Consider the following 8680-nt stretch of genomic DNA (forward strand, 5'->3'; position numbering starts at 1 on the left):
GGGCGGCCTGAGGGGGCCTGAGGAGGGGGGCCGAGGCCCACGGGTGTCTCTGCTGGTGGTCCGGGGAGAGCTTTTCATCTTGAGGAAGGTGAGGGGAAAACTCGGGAGTACAGCAGTGGGATATGAGACACCTCAGCTCATCCTGGCCCTGCCAGTGCCTCGGGGCGGGGAGGGGGCGACGACGACGACAGGGGCCGGCCTGGTGCGGTCTGGTCCTGAGCTGGAGTCACCCGAACTGAAGCTGTGGGGAGCGAAGCACGTGAGCGTTGCCTGGTGCTCATCTTGGCTACTGCAAATAGGTGGCGTTGGAAGTTTACCGGTTGCATATTGGAAATCTCCCTGTAGCTTGAAACTAGATAGAAGATACTCTCCTGACTGCTTTCTCACTCCCATTAGTTGTATTGTATAAAGACATTGTACCAAAACAAATTTCAGTCATGTATCCTCTTTATTGTCGTCACTCCTGCCTAAATACAGTACAGTCTGGGGAGGAAAATGGCCATGGTTAAGCCACAACTGATACACAACAATAATTTTACAGATGATATAGACTCACCGTTAATTATGCATATGGTATGCTGTTAAGTTTGTTAGAGGCCACTTTACAATTATGTTCTTGCAAATATTTGCACGTTTATTTATGCTAGTAGTATCTTCTGCTGACTTGTGGGTAAACATTTGTGGCATGAAGGACACATTCCCTGCAATCAAGGTCTCATAGCTAGCTTAGAGCAGCTATCAACAACTTTTTCCAGGCAATACGATGGAGCTTTTAGAAATTAGCATAATTAGAAGTATTTATTTAGCATGCCACTCTGTCAGCCTTCTGTTTGGAAATAAACTGTATGGCATGTATGAGAATGTCTTAAAGGGAATGTCATGGTCTGATGAAAGAAAGAAAGGCAGAATATAAAAAATGATGAATTAGGAAATCTTTAAACAAGGATAAGGAAATAAAGCTGATCTCTCTTGCATAAACTTGTTCAGTCTCCTATTGACCCATTTAAAATGTCATTGTCCACAACATCCTTTGGCAAGTACTTCTAGAGCTCAAATAGCCATTGTCTGAAGAACCCCCTCCTTTTATTATTTTTTTTTTCTTTTGAACCCAATTCCTATAGCTTTGGTTTATGTCCCCAATCCTTGTACTGGAAAAGGCAACAAACATTTTGTCCTCATCTAGGCCACTGTCATGCAGACTCCCTTCCAGTTCTCTCTCCCAGGTCTACTTAGCCATCCCTTAAGTGAAAGCTGTTCCATCTTTCTGCTCTTCCGTGAACCGTTTCATATGCCATTTGATTTGTCTTTTTAACCACTGCTGAACAGTGGGCTGACATTTTTGTAGAAACATCTGTCATACCTCTGAGATCTTACTCTGGTCAGTTCAAAGTCTGTTATTTGATATGCGAAATTAAAATTTTGTCCTATGTATGTTCTTTTATCTACATTGAATCTCATTGACTGTTGTATTCACCAGTTAATTGATTCCATAATGCCCTTCTGCAGTTTTTCAGTCAGCTCTGTTTCTATTATATTGAATAATACAGTGTCATTAGCAAGCTGTCACATCAGTGAGCTTTGTCTTCTATCAAGAAAATAAAAATAACATGGGCAGAAATGTCTCTCTAAATTACTGTTGTTCAGTTACAAAAGTAAAAAAAACCCAAGTGTTCATGCTTTTTAAGTTAACTTCATTCTTTTTGATTCTGGAAGAATAGTTGAAGTTTCCATATTCCAAAACACTAGCAGATATGCTAAACTCTGATCAAACATACACATGAATCTTACCAGCATTAAAACTCCTTTCAGAAAGATCTGGATACAGGTAACATGTACATAAACACAATGTCGAAACCTTCCTATTTTTATGTTTTATGTATTGTTATACAGCAATATAAATATGCAATATAAAAATACATTATACAAAACATTTACATTATATGCATGCATAGATTTATACACATAAAAGGCAATGTGTGTATTTTATGGCCGTGGCACAATTTTTTGTAGTATTAATGTTTTCCAGTGAAACTTTCTGAAAAATTCAGTTTTAATTTCTGAAAAGTTTTCAGGTAGATTTTCAGTTCAGAAGAGGAACAACTGCTTTTGGAAATGTTTGTAACTAGAAAGAGCCTGAGGTAATGGGAGATGGTCCTGATGTGACAGTTCTGTTTGGTTTTCCTTTTAATTTGTTCCTTGCTGGAGGCATATGATCTGGAGGTGTATTACAAAGGTGCCACTCCTTCAATTTTTCCAGTTGAAGAACATGTCCTGTTACGAACCACCGTGTCTTAAGAGTTTTCCTTCAGTTCAGTTTCTTCAGTTTGAAAGGTTTGTAAAGAATCCCTTCACTGTGTCAGAAAGAACACCGAGAGCTTACTATCAGAAGCTTATTCATAGTCTTAACTGTGGGAAACCAGTATAATTATATAAAAATCTCACAAAAAGGTTTCAGGTTACTTTATTGTAGTAATTCCCATTCTTGTGGCTGAAGGTGAAATTTAAATAGGGGTTATGGCCTTTTTACATGTGAAAATCTGTCAACCCACTACTAGCAGCATCTATGTCTTCAGATTGAGTGCAATATAATGCATTCTGGCTTGTTTGTTTCAAAAAAATAAACCCTTCTGTCGAGAATACTGATGACTAGTTGCACTTGAAGCGAGCCTAAGCAAGCACGCTGAGGTTTCTCATAGAGCTCGGCCAATTTGTTAGATTATTCATGGCAGTAGAGAATGTGTACTTTTTAGAGCTGTTATACTCCATTGCTATTGATAAATGTTATCGGTTTTTACGGCAAATGACAATGGAAAAAAAAAAAAAAAGCTGCTTGGAGGACTTCATGTGCCTGGGAACGTGGGAATAGGTTGGGAAGGCACTACCCCATCTCCAGTGATTCCAGGGTCCAGGCTTGCTTAGACTCCCCTGTGTGGAAACTTCCTAAGCTTTAGCGAGAGAGTTCGGACTTGGCTATCCGAGCCAAGTACTGGCAATACGGCGTTTCTACCAGGCAATCGCGTCGTGCCTTTTGTCGAGGCCTTTGCTGTAAGCCACGGATAATTATCTAGCTCTGGGGTGCTTAAGTACTCTTTTATTTCTACCTGCTACATTAGGCACAGTTAAATGACATTGTTGTTTCGTATTTCGTAAATGACCTTACTATGTAAATATCACGAACACTTCCCTGTCTATTTTAGGATGTAATGTAAGGAACGACTGCAACTGTTTTAGATGCAGGGCACAACCGTGGAGAGGGTTGAGGGGGCTCAGAGCAGCGCTGTGCCCCCGAAGCTGGTGAATGCCGTATCCTAGCCCGGCCCTGGGTGCCAGCCTTGCGGAAGGGTCCCCAGAAGGAAGCCCCGGGGCTGGGATCTCTGAATCCCTCAACAGGCACCGTGGCTCTCGAGGTCCCTCGCTCCTGTTCTCTTGGCCCTACTGTTCAAAAGAAAAAAAAAAGAAAAAAAAGACCATTTATCCCAGGGATAAAACGGGTGACGCTAGGTGGCAGCGTGGCATCACGTTGCCTATCGTGATCCCCTGTGGGCGTATTACGTTCTACAGAAAGGTGTTTCCTGTGTTACTGACGAGAAGCTCACGATTTGCCTTCTTTTCCTTAGGTTAATCAGCACGAAGGGCTGCATGCTAATGAAACTCTGTCCAAAGGAAAGGATTATATCCACAGCATGATCCAGGTATAACTCACAATGCAAGCCGGGTTTCGGTGGTGGCCGCTGCTTTTAATTAAATCTCTCCAGAAAGCCTGCAATTTTCATGTATTAGAATAAGATTGTCCTGTGGATAGCGATCCTTAGTGCTTCAGAGGTGAAAGGTTAAAAGAAAAACCTACAGCTCACCTTCTGAATTTTTCCCTAGTTAAGTACTGTGTGAGTCACTAAGACGTCCCTTAAACCAGTTAGGCCCTAACCCTCTCAGCTGTGGATTTGCTTTGAAAAAAACATAATCAGTGCAGTGATTTTAGATTCAAAAAGGAAACGTTCTATATAAAGGCTAGAAATTGCTAGTCTAAAGCTACTTTCAATTCTGTTGACTGTGAGTATTTAGAATATTATGTGCAGACTGAATAAATAAAACAAGTTGTTTCAAATTTTACTCTTGCAAGCACCTGCTGAGCAAACACAAAACCTGCGCTGGAACGTGACTGTCTCTGTTACTGCTAGATCAGCCAAGTCTAATAAACACAAATGCATTTGCACAGCATTAACTGAGAACGTAAGTTAAAGATGAGGCAGCAGCACAGTGACAAAGAGTCAATAGTCTTTCAGATACCAAAACACTTTGTCCAATGGAATTTGGATTGCAGGCTTACATACAAATTGCAGGCAATGTGCATTTCAGACATTTTCAGAATAAATGCAGAGTTTTAGAGGCAGGACATGCGCTTGTTATACAAAACAAAGGGCCAAGCTGTTTAACAAATCATGACTACCCAAGCTGCTTAACAGATTGTGACTGCCATACTCCAAAAGGCAATTGATTTGGTGTCAGTGTTTGGGGAAGCTCTCTTCTCAGCAAAGGCACTGAGAACCAGTAGTTATCTTTGACACCATAACTGCACATACTCAGGGCTCCTAAATTAATTAGGAAAGCACAAACTGAACAAGCAAAAAATGAGAACACACATAATCAAGTGTGTTTAAATATATATATACACACATATACACAAATTATTAAGATGGAACAAAGCCAGCAAGACAGTAGGCGTAGTTCAGCCAAAGTGCAGGATCGATACCTCATGTGCCAAAGAATGTATGGTCCATTTTATGGCCACAGCCCTACAACTAGAAGGCAGGACACAGGGAAGTGATGAAGGAAGCTTAATATTGTAGCAGTAGCTATGCACTGGAGGCATAGTTGTCCACAGCATGATGTAAGGAATGTTTTCTGCATTAAACATTGCCATTTGTCTACACAGAAGCGCTCCTCTTATGCCTTGGAAACTAATGTTTGCTCTAAAGGCAGAAAGAGTGAATCACAGCGTACTCTGAAGTGCATGAAAGAGTTTTAATTGCCACTAAATTAATCTTGCTTGAATTTAGAAAGGAATACTAATTTATTTTTGTCTGATGCATAAACATTTGACACTGAATTCACCATAGTTTTGGTTTTGAAGCGAGTAGCTCCAGGGCTGATACTACTTCAAACATATACAGCCAGGATAGCATGCCTGGAAAATATAGATAACAGACTCCATCTCTTTCTCTTCTTAACTATGCCTGTAACATGTATCTATTTGCTACAATCTTTAAAAAACAAATTATTAACTAGAAATGATTAAGTTTTAAGTAATTATTAAGCTGGAAATTAACAGCAGAGGCATTAGAGTACAATCTTGCCCACATGCTTATGAGTAAACATTAAATTCTGAAAACAGAAGTTAGAATCTGAAATCACATAAATTTTGGGGGGAAAAATAACCAAGGTATTTCTATAAAGTTACCAATCCTTTTTAATTTACAGAAAAACCCACAATTCATTATGCAACCTAAATGTGAAAAACAGTACCATGCTTAACTTCACTGAAAACAGCAAGGGAACAATAACATGGCAAATAGAAAATAGAAGGCTTTCAGAGCTGAAAATGAAAAAATAGACAAGCAAGCTGACATTCCAAACTTGCAGTGCGTCTCAAAACCAGATTACCCGTGCTGCCTGATGCTGTATTTTCTGTATTTCTCCAGGATGACAGCCAAACAGTGTCACCCCCCAGCTGCAAGGACTGAAGTCCCTTGCGATGTGCGTGTACTTGATTCCCCAAAGACCACAGGACTGCAGCTACTTGGTAACATACAAAGTCTTCCTCACTTTGAGTGGGAGAAAGACTGAAGGACAACAGCTTATTTGTCTCTGCTATGTTAACCAAGCGGAAGCTGACCGACTCTACTGACTGTTTCACTCAGCCTGGATTTAACATGCACGAGAAACACTATTTTTGCTGTGCTAATGGGACTGAAGCCTAAAAAAAGAACTAGTATGTATTTTGCATATACTGCAACAACCTCTTTGTCAGGTTTGTTTATGCATCACCCACACTTCCTTCTCCTTAACGGTGAAGTTTATGTCGTTTTAAACTAGATTTGAAGAGAGGCAGTCTGACATTAGACCAAGTGTTAAAACTGTAAAACACACATCAGCTTTCAGGCACACAAGCTTCTCTTACAAATGGTAACAGCATTGCATAACTAGTAAGCAGCGTAACAATAATGTACAATTAGCCGGTTAAGAGAATTATCGAGCAATAGCTTATAAATATTTATTTTGATAACTCTTAACTCTCCCTTCAGTAAGAGATGTTACTTAATAATGTATATTTTAACTAAGATGCTGATGTTTTTCTACTACGTGAGCTTCATCATTGTCCATGATGGAGGAAAAGAAGCACAACTGTATAAAAGTAGGACAAGACTCGGCTATTACAGTTTTAATAGTGCAGATATTTCTGTACATATATGTATAATAAACATACTTTGGTTGGTTGATGTACTCATTTGTGTAAACATTGTCAGGATATTTTTACTAGCCGATGAGCGAAAAGAAAAAATACCTTCTCTGAGTTTGGGAAGGGAGGTAGTTGCCTATATAAGGAGGAGCAGCAATCTATAGACAAGGAACCCAGAGGGGTTTCAGTTCCCCATCCCCTTCTGAAATGTTGTCAAAGGATTTGAGCAGCCTGGGTTTGCAGGAGACAGCTGGTGGCTGCTTAACACGTAATACTCTGTACCCGATCTCCCGTTTCCTGAAGTGTGTGTATATGTGTGTGTGTGTGTGTGTATATATATATCTCCTCTAAGTATATATATTTATCTCCTTGTAGCTCTTCTAGAAAGTCCTACAGAAAAAAACCTGTTCTTGTGCCAGCACTACATTTGACAAAATCTTTTGGATGCATTCCTCAACCTGGGGCTGGTCAGCTGCCTGATCCCCTCTGACGAGGGGCGGTGGCTGTGTCCCTGCACTCGAAAGGGCAGCTGGAGTTACTGGGCTGGAAGAAAACGCCTTCCTTTCCCCTCCGCAGGCAGGCAAGGCGCCAGTTCCCTGGGAGGGCCGTCTGTGCCAGGGCAATCCACGCATCAAGCAGTGCTGCTGCGCCGGGCCTCCTTTGCATCGGCTGTGCCGGCACAAAGAGGGTCACAGGCCAGGCCTGAGTCACGGCTTAAAATAGCAGCAGGCACAAGGGGGAATTTCAGGCTGCAGCACAAAATGCCGTACAGGGCAGCACGGCAAACAAACCCACTTTGACTGAAAAAGCAGGTATCTAAACACAGCTGTCCTTAAGGCCAAGCTGATATTACGGTTAAAAAATGTTGGCATTCTGAAATAGTCCCAGCAGTGCAGAGCTAACATAATACTCTTATTTAAATGCCTTGCTTTTTACCTCCACGTACAGGGCTATTTTCCAAAGGCATTGCCATTAGGAGCGAATGGCAGCCCATAAAAATTCTCTCTTTCTGCTCTGTTCTTCTTCAGACAAGTGTTCTGGGTAACGCCTGTAAGAGAGAAGGCAAGATGGAGGGTTTGCATCAGAGGGCCTGACTAGACGGGCCTCAGACTAGCTGACCTTTAAAGGTCCTCTCCAACCCACAGTATTCCACGATTCTGTGATTAACGCCAGGTGAAGGGGATGAGGTCCGAGGGCTGCAAGGTGGCAGCTGCTTACAAGGGGCAGGCAGGAGGAAAGCCAACAAGGTGTCCAAGGCAAAGTATGGAAAAGAAAGGCGTGCTAAAGGGGAACGACGAGTATGAAGATCAGGAGAGAAAAGTAAGAGCAGGGACCAGGGGACAAAGACTCTGAAGTCTACTGGAGTTTAGTGGAGAGTGCCATCGCCATGCTTCATGGGCTTTGGAACACAACCCAACAAGACGAGACAGCACCCGTGCTTGTCTTCCACTCGTCATTTTTTAATGTCGTTGCTGTCCTGGTGAATCGCAGATGCCAGCTTCCAGAGGGAAGGAGGGAGAGACGCCTGCGCCCGCCCCGGCGGCCCACACCTCGCTGTGGCACAGACCAGCGAGCTGCCATCCACCCCCTCGGCGCGCTCCGGTGCGGCACAGCGTGGTCCCGCGCTGCCAGGCCTTTTGGGAGCACCTCCTCCAGCTGGGGTCATTTTGGGTGGCGAGGCTCTGCCTGCCCGGCAGGCCCGAGGGGAGAGGCAAGGCTGCGGGGCCATGGAGCGCCCCAGCCCAGCGCTGCGGACGGCAGACTCTTCCCGCTCGCCTCGGGCCTCCCGGGATGAAAAACCCAGCCAAAAGCAAGCCGCGTCCTCCCTTCTCCGTCGCTGCGGGGAGGGCGAAAGGCGGGAGGCACGAGCCTTCCCTTTTGGCAGAGAAATAAAAGCGCTTGCTTCCCCCCGAGGGGTCGGTGCGCGCCCCTGGAATAGCAATTGCTTATGTGTAAAAATCGGCCCGTCTCCTCGGGCAGCATTCCGGGCAGCATCGGCACTGGGAGGCGGGCAATCTTTTAGCCAAACGCTGGATACTTTATTTATTATTTGTTTATTTACAGTTTACTTCACATAGGTTTGCTGGGCCGAATACAAACCCCGAGCGACTGAAATTAAAGAAAATGCGCCATGGCAAGACTTAAAAATCTCTATTTCCCGATCGCAGCGCGACGCTCAAAACTGAAACGTGCTGAACTACCCCCCACCCCCCGCCCCCGCCC

The sequence above is a fragment of the Egretta garzetta genome, unplaced genomic scaffold (assembly GCF_000687185.1).
Source record: "Egretta garzetta isolate BGI_Z169 unplaced genomic scaffold, ASM68718v1 scaffold126, whole genome shotgun sequence".
In the NCBI taxonomy this organism is placed as follows: Eukaryota; Metazoa; Chordata; class Aves; order Pelecaniformes; family Ardeidae; genus Egretta; species Egretta garzetta.